Genomic DNA, 18,217 nt, shown 5'->3' with positions numbered 1-18,217 from the left:
GCCAGTGGCCATTTTCTTTTTTAAAAGAGTAGTTCTTCCCGGCGGGGAATTGAACCCTGGTCTCCCGCGTTACATGTGGGGAACCTAACGACTTTACTATCGAGGACTCGGTCAGAGTGGGGCAGATTTGTGATTGACAGAAATTGTAACTAGGACTTAATAAATAATCGTTTGAAATGAAGAAGGAGTCATCTTTAAAAGTTCAGGCTTTTGAGTGCAGCAGGTGACTTAACGTTTGGTGAAATTAACGTTATAAAAGGGAACAGCAAGTGATTTAAAATTGTAATAACAATGAGAGCCAGTGGCCAAAACATTTTAAAAAGTGTAGCTCTCCCCGACGGGGAATTGAACCCCGGTCTCCCGCGTGACAGGCGGGGATACTAACCACTATACTATCGAGGACTCGCTCGGAATTCGACTGATTCTAGATTTACTGATATTATAAAAAGTAGAAATGAACCCATATACTCGGCATATTACCGATTGAAATGAAGAGGGGTTTATCTTCAAAAGTTCAAGCTGGTTAGAGCAGCCGGTTACTTCACAATTGGTGAAAATCACGTGAATGAAGTCAAGAGCAAGTCCTTTAAAATTGTAATAACAATAAGAGCCAGTGGCCATTTTTTTAAAAAGAGTTTTTCTCCGCGACGGGGAATTGAACCCTGGTCTCCCGCGTTACATTTGGGGAACCTAACGGCTTTACTATCGAGGACTCGGTCAGAGTGGGAAGATTTGTGATTGACAGAAATTATAACTAGAAATAATCTCTAATACTCAATAAATAATGGCTTGAAATGTTGAAGGATTCATCTTTAAAAGTTAAGGCTTTTGAGTGCAGCAGGTGATTTAACGTTTGGAGAAATTATCGTTAAAAAAGGGAACAGCAAGTGATTTTAAATTGTAATAACAATGAGAGCCAGTGGCCAATTTCTTTTTTAAAAGTGTTGCTCTCCCCGACGGGGAATTGAACCCCGGTCTCCCGCGTGACAGGCGGGGATACTAACCACTATACTTTCGAGGACTCGCTCAGAATGAGGCTGATTGTAGATTCATTGAAATTATAAGAAGTAGAAATGAACACATATACTCGGCATATTACCCATTGAAATGAAGAGGGGTTTATCTTTAAAAGTTCAAGCTGGTTAGAGCAGCAGGTTACTTAACAATTGGTGAAAATCACGTGATTAAAGTCAAGAGCAAGTCCTTTTAAATTGTAATAACAATGAGAGCCAGTGGCCATTTTTTTACAAAGAGTTGCTCTCCGCGACGGGGAATTGAACCCTGGTCTCCCGCGTTACATGTGGGGAACCGAACGACTTTACTATCGAGGAATCGTTCAGAGTGGGGCAGATTTGTGATTGACAGAAATTATAACTAGGAATAATCTCTAATACTTAATAAATAATCGTTTGAAATGAAGAAGGAGTCATCTTTAAAAGTTCAGGCTTTTGAGTGCAGCAGATGACTTAACGTTTGGTGAAATTAACGTTATAAAAGGGAACGGCAAGTAATTTTAAATTGTAATAACAATGAGAGCCAGTGGCCTTTTTCTTTTTAAAAAGAGTTGCTCTCCCTGACAGGGAATTGAACCTTGGTCTCCCGCGTGACAGGCGGGGATACTAACCACATTACTATCGAGGACTCACTCAGAATGCGACTGATTCTAGATTGACTGATATTATAACAAGTAGAAATGAACCCATATACTCGGCATATTACCGATTGAAATGAAGAGGGGTTCATCTTTAAAAGTTCAAGCTGGTTAGAGCAGCAGGTTACCTAACGATTAGGGAAAATCACGTGATTAAAGTCAAGAGGAAGTCCTTTCAAATAGTAATAACAATAAGGAGAGCCAGAGGCCAAAACATTTTTTAAAAGAATAGTTCTCCCCGTCGGGGAATTGAACCCTGGTCTCCCGCGTTCCATGTGGGGAAACTAACGACGTTACTATCGAGGACTCGGTCAGAGTGGGGCTAATTCGTGATTGACAGCAATTATAACAGAAAAAAACTCATGTTCTCAGTAGATAATAGCTTGAAATGAAGAAGGATTCATTTTTAAAAGTTCAGGCTTTTGAGTGCAGCAGGTGACTCAACGTTTGGTGAAATTAACGTGATAAAAGGGAACAGCAAGTAATTTTAAATTGTAATAACAATGAGAGCCAGTGGCCATTTTCTTTTTTAAAAGAGTTCTCCCGACGGGGAATTGAACCCCGGTCTCCCTCGTGACAAGCGGGATACTAACCACAATACTATCGAGGACTCGCTCAGAATGAGGCTGATTGTAGATTGACTGAAATTATAAGAAGTAGAAATGAACCCATATACTCGGCATATTACCGATTGAAATGAAGAGCGGTTTATCTTTAAAAGTTCAAGCTGGTTAGAGCAGCAGGTTACTTAACAATTGGTGAAAATCACGTGATTAAAGTCAAGAGCAAGTCCTTTTAAATTGTAATAACAATGAGAGCCAGTGGCCATTTTTTTAAAAAGAGTTGCTCTCCCCGACGGGGAATTGAACCCTGGTCTCCCGCGTTACATGTGGGGAACCTAACGATTTTACAGTCGAGGACTCGGTCAGAGTGGGGCAGATTTGTGATTGACAGAAATTGTAACTAGGACTTAATAAATAATCGTTTGAAATGAAGAAGGAGTCATCTTTAAAAGTTCAGGCTTTTCAGTGCAGCAGATGACTTAACGTTTGGTGAAATTAACGTTATAAAAGGGAACAGCAAGTGATTTTAAATTGTAATAACAATGAGAGCCAGTGGCCAATTTCTTTTTTAAAAGTGTTGCTCTCCCCGACGGGGAATTGAACCCCGGTCTCCCGCGTGACAGGCGGGGATACTAACCACTATACTTTCGAGGACTCGCTCAGAATGAGGCTGATTGTAGATTCATTGAAATTATAAGAAGTAGAAATGAACACATATACTCGGCATATTACCGATTGAAATGAAGAGGGGTTTATCTTCAAAAGTTCAAGCTGGTTAGAGCAGCCGGTTACTTCACAATTGGTGAAAATCACGTGATTGAAGTCAAGAGCAAGTCCTTTCAAATAGTAATAACAATAAGGAGAGCCAGAGGCCAAAACATTTTTAAAAGAGTAGTTCTCCCAGACGGGGAATTGAACCCTGGTCTCGCGCGTTCCATGTGGGGAAACTAACGACGTTACTATCGAGGACTCGGTCAGAGTGGGGCTAATTCGTGATTGACAGCAATTATAACAAAAAAATCTCATTTTCTCAGTAAATAATTGCTTGAAATTAAGAAGGATTCATCTTTAAAAGTTCAGGCTTTTGAGTGCAGCAGGTGACTCAACGTTTGGTGAAATTAACGTGATAAAAGGGAACAGCAAGTCATTTTAAATTGTAATAACAATGAGAGCCAGTGGCCATTTTTTTTTTAAAAGAGTTGCTCTCCCCGACGGGGAATTGAACCCTGGTCTCCCGCGTTACATTTGGGGGAACCTCACGGCTTTACTATCGAGGACTCGGTCAGAGTGGGAAGATTTGTGATTGACAGAAATTATAACTAAAAATAATCTCTAATACTTAATACATAATCGTTTGAAATGAAGAAGGAGTCATCTTTAAATGTTCAGGCTTTGAGTGCAGCAGGTGATTTAACGTTATGTGAAATTAACGTTATAAAAGGAATCAGCAAGTCATTTTAAATTGTTATAACAATGAGAGCCAGTGGCCAAAACATTTTAAAAGTGTAGCTCTCCCCGACGGGGAATTGAACCCCGGTCTCCCGCGTGACAGGCGGGGATACTTACCACCATACTATCGAGGACTCGCTCAAAATTCGACTGATTCTAGATTGACTGATATTATCACAAGTAGAAATGAACCCATATACTCGGCATATTACCGATTGAAATGAAGAGGGGTTATCTTTAAAAGTTCAAGCTGGTTAGAGCAGCAGGTTACCTAACGATTAGGGAAAATCACGTGATTAATGTCAAGAGCAAGTCCTTTCAAATAGTAATAACAATAAGGAGAGCCAGAGGCCAAAACATTTTTAAAAGAGTAGTTCTCCCCGACGGGGAATTGAACCCTGGTTTCAAGCATTCCATGTGGGGAAACTAACGATGTTACTATCGAGGACTCGGTCAGAGTGGAGCTAATTCGTGATTGACAGCAATTATAACAGAAAAAAACTCATATTCTCAGTAGATAATAGCTTGAAATGAAGAAGGATTCATCTTTAAAAGTTCAGGCTTTTGAGTGCAGCAGGTGACTCAACGTTTGGTGAAATTAACGTGATAAAAGGGAACAGCAAGTAATTTTAAATTGTAATAACATTGAGAGCCAGTGGACATTTTCTTTTTAAAAAGAGTTGCTCTCCCAGACGGGGAATTGAACCCCGGTCTCCCTTGTGACAGGCGGGGATACTAACCACTATACTATCGAGGACTCGCTCAGAATGCGACTGATTCTAGATTGACTGATATTATAACAACTAGAAATGAACCCATATTCTCGGCATATTACTGATTGAAATGAAGAGGGTTTTATCTTTAAAAGTTCAAGCTGGTTAGAGCAGCAGGTTACCTAACGATTAGGGAAAATCACGTGATTAAAGTCAAGAGCAAGTCCTTTCAAATAGTAATAACAATAAGGAGAGCCAGAGGCCAAAAATTTTTAAAAGAGTAGGTCTCCCCGACGGGGAATTGAACCCTGGTCTCCCGCGTTACATGTGGGGAACCTAACGACTTTACTATCGAGGACTCGGTCAGAGTGGGGCAGATTTGTGATTGACAGAAATTGTAACTAGGACTTAATAAATAATCGTTTGAAATGAAGAAGGAGTCATCTTTAAAAGTTCAGGCTTTTGAGTGCAGCAGGTGACTTAACGTTTGGTGAAATTGACGTTATAAAAGGGAACAGCAAGTGATTTAAAATTGTAATAACAATGAGAGCCAGTGGCCAAAACATTTTAAAAAGTGTAGCTCTCCCCGACGGGGAATTGAACCGCGGTCTCCCGCGTGACAGGCGGGGATACTAACCACTATACTATCGAGGACTCGCTCGGAATTCGACTGATTCTAGATTGACTGATATTATAACAACTAGAAATGAACCCATATTCTCGGCATATTACTGATTGAAATGAAGAGGGTTTTATCTTTAAAAGTTCAAGCTGGTTAGAGCAGCAGGTTACCTAACGATTAGGGAAAATCACGTGATTAAAGTCAAGAGCAAGTCCTTTCAAATAGTAATAACAATAAGGAGAGCCAGAGGCCAAAACATTTTTAAAAGAGTAGGTCTCCCCGACGGGGAATTGAACCCTGGTCTCACGCGTTACATGTGGGGAACCTAACGACTTTACAATCGAGGACTCGGTTAGAGTGGGGCTAATTCGTGATTGACAGCAATTATAACAGAAAAAAACTCATATTCTCAGTAGATAATAGCTTGAAATGAAGAACGATTCATTTTTAAAAGTTCAGGCTTTTGAGTGCAGCAGGTGACTCAACGTTTGGTGAAATTAACGTGATTAAAGGGAACAGCAAGTAATTTTAAATTGTAATAACAATGAGAGCCAGTGGCCATTTTCTTTTTTAAAAGAGTAGTTCTTCCCGACGGGGAATTGAACCCTGGTCTCCCGCGTTACATGTGGGGAACCTAACGACTTTACTATCGAGGACTCGGTCAGAGTGGGGCAGATTTGTGATTGACAGAAATTGTAACTAGGACTTAATAAATAATCGTTTGAAATGAAGAAGGAGTCATCTTTAAAAGTTCAGGCTTTTGAGTGCAGCAGGTGACTTAACGTTTGGTGAAATTAACGTTATAAAAGGGAACAGCAAGTGATTTAAAATTGTAATAACAATGAGAGCCAGTGGCCAAAACATTTTAAAAAGTGTAGCTCTCCCCGACGGGGAATTGAACCCCGGTCTCCCGCGTGACAGGCGGGGATACTAACCACTATACTATCGAGGAATCGCTCGGAATTCGACTGATTCTAGATTGACTGATATTATAAAAAGTAGAAATGAACCCATATACTCGGCATATTACCGATTGAAATGAAGAGGGGTTTATCTTCAAAAGTTCAAGCTGGTTAGAGCAGCCGGTTACCTAACGATTAGGGAAAATCACGTGATTAAAGTCAAGAGCAAGTCCTTTCAAATAGTAATAACAATAAGGAGATCCAGAGGCCAAAACATTTTTAAAAGAGTAGGTCTCCCCGACGGGGAATTGAACCCTGGTCTCACGCGTTACATGTGGGGAACCTAACGACTTTACAATCGAGGACTCGGTTAGAGTGGGGCTAATTCGTGATTGACAGCAATTATAACAGAAAAAAACTCATATTCTCAGTAGATAATAGCTTGAAATGAAGAACGATTCATTTTTAAAAGTTCAGGCTTTTGAGTGCAGCAGGTGACTCAACGTTTGGTGAAATTAACGTGATTAAAGGGAACAGCAAGTAATTTTAAATTGTAATAACAATGAGAGCCAGTGGCCATTTTCTTTTTTAAAAGAGTAGTTCTTCCCGACGGGGAATTGAACCCTGGTCTCCCGCGTTACATGTGGGGAACCTAACGACTTTACTATCGAGGACTCGGTCAGAGTGGGGCAGATTTGTGATTGACAGAAATTGTAACTAGGACTTAATAAATAATCGTTTGAAATGAAGAAGGAGTCATCTTTAAAAGTTCAGGCTTTTGAGTGCAGCAGGTGACTTAACGTTTGGTGAAATTAACGTTATAAAAGGGAACAGCAAGTGATTTAAAATTGTAATAACAATGAGAGCCAGTGGCCAAAACATTTTAAAAAGTGTAGCTCTCCCCGACGGGGAATTGAACCCCGGTCTCCCGCGTGACAGGCGGGGATACTAACCACTATACTATCGAGGACTCGCTCGGAATTCGACTGATTCTAGATTGACTGATATTATAAAAAGTAGAAATGAACCCATATACTCGGCATATTACCGATTGAAATGAAGAGGGGTTTATCTTCAAAAGTTCAAGCTGGTTAGAGCAGCCGGTTACTTCACAATTGGTGAAAATCACGTGAATGAAGTCAAGAGCAAGTCCTTTAAAATTGTAATAACAATAAGAGCCAGTGGCCATTTTTTTAAAAAGAGTTTTTCTCCGCGACGGGGAATTGAACCCTGGTCTCCCGCGTTACATTTGGGGAACCTAACGGCTTTACTATCGAGGACTCGGTCAGAGTGGGAAGATTTGTGATTGACAGAAATTATAACTAGAAATAATCTCTAATACTCAATAAATAATGGCTTGAAATGTTGAAGGATTCATCTTTAAAAGTTAAGGCTTTTGAGTGCAGCAGGTGATTTAACGTTTGGAGAAATTATCGTTAAAAAAGGGAACAGCAAGTGATTTTAAATTGTAATAACAATGAGAGCCAGTGGCCAATTTCTTTTTTAAAAGTGTTGCTCTCCCCGACGGGGAATTGAACCCTGGTCTCCCGCGTGACAGGCGGGGATACTAACCACTATACTTTCGAGGACTCGCTCAGAATGAGGCTGATTGTAGATTCATTGAAATTATAAGAAGTAGAAATGAACACATATACTCGGCATATTACCCATTGAAATGAAGAGGGGTTTATCTTTAAAAGTTCAAGCTGGTTAGAGCAGCAGGTTACTTAACAATTGGTGAAAATCACGTGAATAAAGTCAAGAGCAAGTCCTTTTAAATTGTAATAACAATGAGAGCCAGTGGCCATTTTTTTACAAAGAGTTGCTCTCCCCGACGGGGAATTGAACCCTGGTCTCCCGCGTTACATGTGGGGAACCGAACGACTTTACTATCGAGGAATCGTTCAGAGTGGGGCAGATTTGTGATTGACAGAAATTATAACTAGGAATAATCTCTAATACTTAATAAATAATCGTTTGAAATGAAGAAGGAGTCATCTTTAAAAGTTCAGGCTTTTGAGTGCAGCAGATGACTTAACGTTTGGTGAAATTAACGTTATAAAAGGGAACGGCAAGTAATTTTAAATTGTAATAACAATGAGAGCCAGTGGCCTTTTTCTTTTTAAAAAGAGTTGCTCTCCCTGACAGGGAATTGAACCTTGGTCTCCCGCGTGACAGGCGGGGATACTAACCACATTACTATCGAGGACTCACTCAGAATGCGACTGATTCTAGATTGACTGATATTATAACAAGTAGAAATGAACCCATATACTCGGCATATTACCGATTGAAATGAAGAGGGGTTCATCTTTAAAAGTTCAAGCTGGTTAGAGCAGCAGGTTACCTAACGATTAGGGAAAATCACGTGATTAAAGTCAAGAGGAAGTCCTTTCAAATAGTAATAACAATAAGGAGAGCCAGAGGCCAAAACATTTTTTAAAAGAATAGTTCTCCCCGTCGGGGAATTGAACCCTGGTCTCCCGCGTTCCATGTGGGGAAACTAACGACGTTACTATCGAGGACTCGGTCAGAGTGGGGCTAATTCGTGATTGACAGCAATTATAACAGAAAAAAACTCATGTTCTCAGTAGATAATAGCTTGAAATGAAGAAGGATTCATTTTTAAAAGTTCAGGCTTTTGAGTGCAGCAGGTGACTCAACGTTTGGTGAAATTAACGTGATAAAAGGGAACAGCAAGTAATTTTAAATTGTAATAACAATGAGAGCCAGTGGCCAATTTCTTTTTTAAAAGTGTTGCTCTCCACGACAGGGAATTTAACCCTGGTCTCCCGCGTTACATTTGGGGGAACCTCACGGCTTTACTATCGAGGACTCGGTCAGAGTGGGAAGATTTGTGATTGACAGAAATTATAACTAAAAATAATCTCTAATACTTAATACATAATCGTTTGAAATGAAGAAGGAGTCATCTTTAAATGTTCAGGCTTTGAGTGCAGCAGGTGATTTAACGTTATGTGAAATTAACGTTATAAAAGGAATCAGCAAGTCATTTTAAATTGTTATAACAATGAGAGCCAGTGGCCAAAACATTTTAAAAGCGTAGCTCTCCCCGACGGGGAATTGAACCCCGGTCTCCCGCGTGACAGGCGGGGATACTTACCACCATACTATCGAGGACTCGCTCAAAATTCGACTGATTCTAGATTGACTGATATTATCACAAGTAGAAATGAACCCATATACTCGGCATATTACCGATTGAAATGAAGAGGGGTTATCTTTAAAAGTTCAAGCTGGTTAGAGCAGCAGGTTACCTAACGATTAGGGAAAATCACGTGATTAATGTCAAGAGCAAGTCCTTTCAAATAGTAATAACAATAAGGAGAGCCAGAGGCCAAAACATTTTTAAAAGAGTAGTTCTCCCCGACGGGGAATTGAACCCTGGTTTCAAGCATTCCATGTGGGGAAACTAACGACGTTACTATCGAGGACTCGGTCAGAGTGGAGCTAATTCGTGATTGACAGCAATTATAACAGAAAATAACTCATATTCTCAGTAGATAATAGCTTGAAATGAAGAAGGATTCATCTTTAAAAGTTCAGGCTTTTGAGTGCAGCAGGTGACTCAACGTTTGGTGAAATTAACGTGATAAAAGGGAACAGCAAGTAATTTTAAATTGTAATAACATTGAGAGCCAGTGGACATTTTCTTTTTAAAAAGAGTTGCTCTCCCAGACGGGGAATTGACCCCCGGTCTCCCTCGTGACAGGCGGGGATACTAACCACTATACTATCGAGGACTCGCTCAGAATGCGACTGATTCTAGATTGACTGATATTATAACAACTAGAAATGAACCCATATTCTCGGCATATTACTGATTGAAATGAAGAGGGTTTTATCTTTAAAAGTTCAAGCTGGTTAGAGCAGCAGGTTACCTAACGATTAGGGAAAATCACGTGATTAAAGTCAAGAGCAAGTCCTTTCAAATAGTAATGACAATAAGGAGAGCCAGAGGCCAAAACATTTTTGAAAGAGTAGGTCTCCCCGACGGGGAATTGAACCCTGGTCTCACGCGTTACATGTGGGGAACCTAACGACTTTACAATCGAGGACTCGGTTAGAGTGGGGCTAATTCGTGATTGACAGCAATTATAACAGAAAAAAACTCATATTCTCAGTAGATAATAGCTTGAAATGAAGAACGATTCATTTTTTAAAGTTCAGGCTTTTGAGTGCAGCAGGTGACTCAACGTTTGGTGAAATTAACGTGATTAAAGGGAACAGCAAGTAATTTTAAATTGTAATAACAATGAGAGCCAGTGGCCATTTTCTTTTTTAAAAGAGTAGTTCTTCCCGACGGGGAATTGAACCCTGGTCTCCCGCGTTACATGTGGGGAACCTAACGACTTTACTATCGAGGACTCGGTCAGAGTGGGGCAGATTTGTGATTGACAGAAATTGTAACTAGGACTTAATAAATAATCGTTTGAAATGAAGAAGGAGTCATCTTTAAAAGTTCAGGCTTTTGAGTGCAGCAGGTGACTTAACGTTTGGTGAAATTAACGTTATAAAAGGGAACAGCAAGTGATTTAAAATTATAATAACAATGAGAGCCAGTGGCCAAAACATTTTAAAAAGTGTAGCTCTCCCCGACGGGGAATTGAACCCCGGTCTCCCGCGTGACAGGCGGGGATACTAACCACTATACTATCGAGGACTCGCTCGGCATTCGACTGATTCTAGATTGACTGATATTATAACAACTAGAAATGAACCCATATTCTCGGCATATTACTGATTGAAATGAAGAGGGTTTTATCTTTAAAAGTTCAAGCTGGTTAGAGCAGCAGGTTACCTAACGATTAGGGAAAATCACGTGATTAAAGTCAAGAGCAAGTCCTTTCAAATAGTAATAACAATAAGGAGAGCCAGAGGCCAAAACATTTTTAAAAGAGTATGTCTCCCCGACGGGGAATTGAACCCTGGTCTCACGCGTTACATGTGGGGAACCTAACGACTTTACAATCGAGGACTCGGTTAGAGTGGGGCTAATTCGTGATTGACAGCAATTATAACAGAAAAAAACTCATATTCTCAGTAGATAATAGCTTGAAATGAAGAACGATTCATTTTTAAAAGTTCAGGCTTTTGAGTGCAGCAGGTGACTCAACGTTTGGTGAAATTAACGTGATTAAAGGGAACAGCAAGTAATTTTAAATTGTAATAACAATGAGAGCCAGTGGCCATTTTCTTTTTTAAAAGAGTAGTTCTTCCCGACGGGGAATTGAACCCTGGTCTCCCGCGTTACATGTGGGGAACCTAACGACTTTACTATCGAGGACTCGGTCAGAGTGGGGCAGATTTGTGATTGACAGAAATTGTAACTAGGACTTAATAAATAATCGTTTGAAATGAAGAAGGAGTCATCTTTAAAAGTTCAGGCTTTTGAGTGCAGCAGGTGACTTAACGTTTGGTGAAATTAACGTTATAAAAGGGAACAGCAAGTGATTTAAAATTGTAATAACAATGAGAGCCAGTGGCCAAAACATTTTAAAAAGTGTAGCTCTCCCCGACGGGGAATTGAACCCCGGTCTCCCGCGTGACAGGCGGGGATACTAACCACTATACTATCGAGGACTCGCTCGGAATTCGACTGATTCTAGATTGACTGATATTATAAAAAGTAGAAATGAACCCATATACTCGGCATATTACCGATTGAAATGAAGAGGGGTTTATCTTCAAAAGTTCAAGCTGGTTAGAGCAGCCGGTTACTTCACAATTGGTGAAAATCACGTGAATGAAGTCACGAGCAAGTCCTTTAAAATTGTAATAACAATAAGAGCCAGTGGCCATTTTTTTAAAAAGAGTTTTTCTCCGCGACGGGGAATTGAACCCTGGTCTCCCGCGTTACATTTGGGGAACCTAACGGCTTTACTATCGAGGACTCGGTCAGAGTGGGAAGATTTGTGATTGACAGAAATTATAACTAGAAATAATCTCTAATACTCAATAAATAATGGCTTGAAATGTTGAAGGATTCATCTTTAAAAGTTAAGGCTTTTGAGTGCAGCAGGTGATTTAACGTTTGGAGAAATTATCGTTAAAAAAGGGAACAGCAAGTGATTTTAAATTGTAATAACAATGAGAGCCAGTGGCCAATTTCTTTTTTAAAAGTGTTGCTCTCCCCGACGGGGAATTGAACCCTGGTCTCCCGCGTGACAGGCGGGGATACTAACCACTATACTTTCGAGGACTCGCTCAGAATGAGGCTGATTGTAGATTCATTGAAATTATAAGAAGTAGAAATGAACACATATACTCGGCATATTACCCATTGAAATGAAGAGGGGTTTATCTTTAAAAGTTCAAGCTGGTTAGAGCAGCAGGTTACTTAACAATTGGTGAAAATCACGTGATTAAAGTCAAGAGCAAGTCCTTTTAAATTGTAATAACAATGAGAGCCAGTGGCCATTTTTTTACAAAGAGTTGCTCTCCCCGACGGGGAATTGAACCCTGGTCTCCCGCGTTACATGTGGGGAACCGAACGACTTTACTATCGAGGAATCGTTCAGAGTGGGGCAGATTTGTGATTGACAGAAATTATAACTAGGAATAATCTCTAATACTTAATAAATAATCGTTTGAAATGAAGAAGGAGTCATCTTTAAAAGTTCAGGCTTTTGAGTGCAGCAGATGACTTAACGTTTGGTGAAATTAACGTTATAAAAGGGAACGGCAAGTAATTTTAAATTGTAATAACAATGAGAGCCAGTGGCCTTTTTCTTTTTAAAAAGAGTTGCTCTCCCTGACAGGGAATTGAACCTTGGTCTCCCGCGTGACAGGCGGGGATACTAACCACATTACTATCGAGGACTCACTCAGAATGCGACTGATTCTAGATTGACTGATATTATAACAAGTAGAAATGAACCCATATACTCGGCATATTACCGATTGAAATGAAGAGGGGTTCATCTTTAAAAGTTCAAGCTGGTTAGAGCAGCAGGTTACCTAACGATTAGGGAAAATCACGTGATTAAAGTCAAGAGGAAGTCCTTTCAAATAGTAATAACAATAAGGAGAGCCAGAGGCCAAAACATTTTTTAAAAGAATAGTTCTCCCCGTCGGGGAATTGAACCCTGGTCTCCCGCGTTCCATGTGGGGAAACTAACGACGTTACTATCGAGGACTCGGTCAGAGTGGGGCTAATTCGTGATTGACAGCAATTATAACAGAAAAAAACTCATGTTCTCAGTAGATAATAGCTTGAAATGAAGAAGGATTCATTTTTAAAAGTTCAGGCTTTTGAGTGCAGCAGGTGACTCAACGTTTGGTGAAATTAACGTGATAAAAGGGAACAGCAAGTAATTTTAAATTGTAATAACAATGAGAGCCAGTGGCCATTTTCTTTTTTAAAAGAGTTCTCCCGACGGGGAATTGAACCCCGGTCTCCCTCGTGACAAGCGGGGATACTAACCACAATACTATCGAGGACTCGCTCAGAATGAGGCTGATTGTAGATTGACTGAAATTATAAGAAGTAGAAATGAACCCATATACTCGGCATATTACCGATTGAAATGAAGAGCGGTTTATCTTTAAAAGTTCAAGCTGGTTAGAGCAGCAGGTTACTTAACAATTGGTGAAAATCACGTGATTAAAGTCAAGAGCAAGTCCTTTTAAATTGTAATAACAATGAGAGCCAGTGGCCATTTTTTTAAAAAGAGTTGCTCTCCCCGACGGGGAATTGAACCCTGGTCTCCCGCGTTACATGTGTGGAACCTAACGATTTTACTGTCGAGGACTCGGTCAGAGTGGGGCAGATTTGTGATTGACAGAAATTGTAACTAGGACTTAATAAATAATCGTTTGAAATGAAGAAGGAGTCATCTTTAAAAGTTCAGGCTTTTGAGTGCAGCAGATGACTTAACGTTTGGTGAAATTAACGTTATAAAAGGGAACAGCAAGTGATTTTAAATTGTAATAACAATGAGAGCCAGTGGCCAATTTCTTTTTTAAAAGTGTTGCTCTCCCCGACGGGGAATTGAACCCCGGTCTCCCGCGTGACAGGCGGGGATACTAACCACTATACTTTCGAGGACTCGCTCAGAATGAGGCTGATTGTAGATTCATTGAAATTATAAGAAGTAGAAATGAACCCATATTCTCGGCATATTACTGATTGAAATGAAGAGGGTTTTATCTTTAAAAGTTCAAGCTGGTTAGAGCAGCAGGTTACCTAACGATTAGGGAAAATCACGTGATTAAAGTCAAGAGCAAGTCCTTTCAAATAGTAATAACAATAAGGAGAGCCAGAGGCCAAAACATTTTTAAAAGAGTAGGTCTCCCCGACGGGGAATTGAACCCTGGTCTCACGCGTTACATGTGGGGAACCTAACGACTTTACAATCGAGGACTCGGTTAGAGTGGGGCTAATTCGTGATTGACAGCAATTATAACAGAAAAAAACTCATATTCTCAGTAGATAATAGCTTGAAATGAAGAACGATTCATTTTTAAAAGTTCAGGCTTTTGAGTGCAGCAGGTGACTCAACGTTTGGTGAAATTAACGTGATTAAAGGGAACAGCAAGTAATTTTAAATTGTAATAACAATGAGAGCCAGTGGCCATTTTCTTTTTTAAAAGAGTAGTTCTTCCCGACGGGGAATTGAACCCTGGTCTCCCGCGTTACATGTGGGGAACCTAACGACTTTACTATCGAGGACTCGGTCAGAGTGGGGCAGATTTGTGATTGACAGAAATTGTAACTAGGACTTAATAAATAATCGTTTGAAATGAAGAAGGAGTCATCTTTAAAAGTTCAGGCTTTTGAGTGCAGCAGGTGACTTAACGTTTGGTGAAATTAACGTTATAAAAGGGAACAGCAAGTGATTTAAAATTGTAATAACAATGAGAGCCAGTGGCCAAAACATTTTAAAAAGTGTAGCTCTCCCCGACGGGGAATTGAACCCCGGTCTCCCGCGTGACAGGCGGGGATACTAACCACTATACTATCGAGGACTCGCTCAGAATGAGGCTGATTGTAGATTCATTGAAATTATAAGAAGTAGAAATGAACACATATACTCGGCATATTACCCATTGAAATGAAGAGGAGTTTATCTTTAAAAGTTCAAGCTGGTTAGAGCAGCAGGTTACTTAACAATTGGTGAAAATCACGTGATTAAAGTCAAGAGCAAGTCCTTTTAAATTGTAATAACAATGAGAGCCAGTGGCCATTTTTTTACAAAGAGTTGCTCTCCCCGACGGGGAATTGAACCCTGGTCTCCCGCGTTACATGTGTAGTAGTAGGTTCTAATTAGGTGCACACACACGCAGCTTGGAGGCAACACTATTTATTAAACGGTAAATAATATAACACTCTACATGAGGTGGTGACCACCTTCCTCAACTCACTAACACTCTGGAACACGACACAGACTGGACCAGGCAGGCAACGGCCTGCCTGGCCCAGGAAGACGACTCGGGACTTGACGACTCGTGATGTCTTCCCTTTGGAGTACAGTACAACAGCAGCCCCGCTCTGCGTTCACACCACGCTTATATTTGGTTTCGCGTGGCTGGCTCCGCCCCGGCGTGGCTGGCTCTCTTCAGGCCACGCCTCCCTTCCCAGGACACGCCCCACTTCCCCCACCCCTGGGAAGGTCCGGATCCCTCCACCACGTGACCCGCCAGGCACCCCCTTGGGGCCCACAGCCTTCGTACAGGCCAACACAGTAGTGACCGTTCTGTCACTACATCACCCCCCCCTGTATAAACACACAGCCGTCCCCGGCTGTAACACAACTGTGAAACATCGAAAAGGTGTGCCTCCGAACCAGCAACATCAATAAATGACCGGCGACCGATAAGAAATACAATCACGTAATATATACAGAATCGACGAGGGTAAGAGGGAACCGCATAGAAAACGGGGAATTAACAACAAATATACATGAACACTGGCTAACCCATTTACGCTCCAGCACAGCCCCCCCCCCCGTTAGAATCACGCATGCAATGACGTGGCGTCACGACCAGTAGCACGCGTCAGCCATATCGGGGGGGATTTTAACCCAGTCTCTCTCCAAGACTCGCATCGCAGCATATAGCTGTACCGACCGAGCTGAGACGACCCAGTCTCTCTCCAAGACTCGCATCGCAGCATATAGCTGTACCGACCGAGCTGAGACGACCCAGTCTCTCTCCAAGACTCGCATCGCAGCATATAGCTGTACCGACCGAGCTGAGACGACCCAGTCTCTCTCCAAGACTCGCATCGCAGCATATAACTGTACCGACCGAGCTGAGACGACCCATCGTTCACTCATTGCACAACATGCACCCTAACAACTGAGGGATACAGTCTCAACGTAACAGGACAACTCCACCTGAACCTTACGAATCTCCAGCCCACTGTTTCAACGCACCTCCGAGTGTCTCACTCTCCGGGCCGCCAGGTCAAGCCATCAGACACAGCATGATGGGACCACACTCTGAGCCATGTGAGCGCACAGCCCACTTGGCTAGACAAGCCACGGAGTGTCTCGATCTCCGGGCTGTCAGGTCAAGCTGTCAGACAGCATGACGGGACCACACTCTCTGAGCCATGTGAGCGCACAGCCCACTAGGCTAGACAAGCCACGGAGTGTCTCGATCTCCGGGCTGTCAGGTCAAGCCGTCAGACACAGCATGACGGGACCACACTCCCCGAGCCATGTGAGCGCACAGCCCACTAGGCTAGACAAGCCACGGAGTGTCTCGATCTCCGGGCTGTCAGGTCAAGCCATCAGCCATTGCATGACGGGACCACACTCTGAGCCCTGTGAGCGCACAGCCCACTAGGCTAGACATACCACGGAGTGTTTCAATCTCCGGGCTGTCAGGTCAAGCCGTTAGCCATTGCATGACGGGACCACACTCTCCGAGCCCTGTGAGCACACAGCCCACTAGGCTAGACATACCACGGAGTGTTTCAATCTCCGGGCTGTCAGGTCAAGCCGTCAGCCATTGCATGACGGGACCACAACGTTCATGTTAGACACGCAACACTCACTGGGCCATCCTGGTCAGGACCTGCGCCCCAAGATAGGTGACAGCCAGCAGCACAATTCCAAATCCCTGGCAGCATGTCACCATCGCAATTTAACACCATCACAACACATACAATTTGAATTATGATCCCCCACAGAACTGATCCAATGCCGAACAGGGACGCACAATTTGTGACGATCCCGAATATTCAATGGTCACAACAATACACCTCACATCCCGTATCCGTACACATCATCTCCGAGACTCGCATTGCAGCATGCAGCTGTACCAACCGAGTGGAGAGCAACGCAGTTTGACGGCAATTAACGGAAACGCACCCCCGATCCATGTAGAACACAAGGAGCATTCCCGCACAAAAGACATCATCTGTGCAACAACGGACAGGAACCAACCAGCGAGTTTGAAACAAACCGAACCTGTCATTTCTAAATCCCCTTCAACATTAACCATGGGACTCAGGGCATTCGAATTTTGAGAGCAAAAAAACTATACACAAACCCCAAGAATCGCCGAATTGATTAATACAGTATATGCAGTATACGAAGTTCGTACAGTAAATCGTTTGGCGCAATGCTCCATCCAGTCCCCACATGGCAACACACAATCATACTCCAGACAATCCGTACATAGTAAACAATCACAAGCAAGTACACAACATTCCATACACTGTTAACAATTCCAAGCAAAGCTCCATACGGTCTGTACCTTGGCAACAATGACGATCGAAGTTGCTTACAGTTACACGTGACAATCACGAGCGAACCTCCATACAGTATACACGATAACAATGGCGATTTCGCAACAAAACGATGTAACAACACGAGTTATTAACACGGCAACCTACAGGATATCAACGGAGCTCGGGACACCAACACGAATTAATCATTAACTACACCCAGAAGATACCGATCTCGACGCCGTATTTAACAACAACACTTGTTACAAGCAGAAACCCCCATGGTCGCCGCGTCAATTTATCACGCACACAACCGGACGAACACGCTCCGCAACCCAGCGAGTTAAAAAAAACACACGCGATCGCAACCCGGCGCACGTAAGATGGGTGAAGATTATTTTTTTTTTCTCTTGGGGCCGGGTGCTTGTCATGTCACGACTCGCCTGGCAAACTGTGAATAGTGGAGGGCGGCAAGGTGGAGCACTGGGACGGCCCGAAGAATCTTTCATGGTGAACACGGCCTGCTCTTGCGAACCCATCCACCTCTCGCGCTCGAGCAGAAGGCTGGAACTCCCCCTCTGCAGGCGTTGATGTCGGCGGGAGCGGCATTTCGGCA

The 18,217-nt window shown here is 42.2% G+C and overlaps 6 non-coding genes across 6 annotated transcripts; all 6 read right to left on the bottom strand.

Moving 5' to 3' along the window:
- Positions 1-330: 330 nt before the first annotated feature.
- TRNAD-GUC (transfer RNA aspartic acid (anticodon GUC)) lies at positions 331-402 on the bottom strand. The gene has a single exon. It is a non-coding gene; the product is annotated as a tRNA-Asp (tRNA).
- A 5,476-nt stretch (positions 403-5,878) lies between these two features.
- On the bottom strand, positions 5,879-5,950 carry TRNAD-GUC (transfer RNA aspartic acid (anticodon GUC)). Its single transcript has one exon. It is a non-coding gene; the product is annotated as a tRNA-Asp (tRNA).
- An 848-nt stretch (positions 5,951-6,798) lies between these two features.
- Positions 6,799-6,870, bottom strand: TRNAD-GUC (transfer RNA aspartic acid (anticodon GUC)). The gene has a single exon. It is a non-coding gene; the product is annotated as a tRNA-Asp (tRNA).
- A 3,642-nt stretch (positions 6,871-10,512) lies between these two features.
- TRNAD-GUC (transfer RNA aspartic acid (anticodon GUC)) lies at positions 10,513-10,584 on the bottom strand. Its single transcript has one exon. It is a non-coding gene; the product is annotated as a tRNA-Asp (tRNA).
- An 848-nt stretch (positions 10,585-11,432) lies between these two features.
- TRNAD-GUC (transfer RNA aspartic acid (anticodon GUC)) lies at positions 11,433-11,504 on the bottom strand. The gene has a single exon. It is a non-coding gene; the product is annotated as a tRNA-Asp (tRNA).
- Positions 11,505-14,819: 3,315 nt separating this feature from the next.
- On the bottom strand, positions 14,820-14,891 carry TRNAD-GUC (transfer RNA aspartic acid (anticodon GUC)). Its single transcript has one exon. It is a non-coding gene; the product is annotated as a tRNA-Asp (tRNA).
- Positions 14,892-18,217: the final 3,326 nt, after the last annotated feature.

This window comes from Lampetra planeri, chromosome 66 (assembly GCF_965212315.1).
Source record: "Lampetra planeri chromosome 66, kcLamPlan1.2.h2, whole genome shotgun sequence".
Lineage (NCBI taxonomy): Eukaryota > Metazoa > Chordata > Hyperoartia > Petromyzontiformes > Petromyzontidae > Lampetra > Lampetra planeri.
This window is presented reverse-complemented; position numbering and strand designations above follow the sequence as displayed.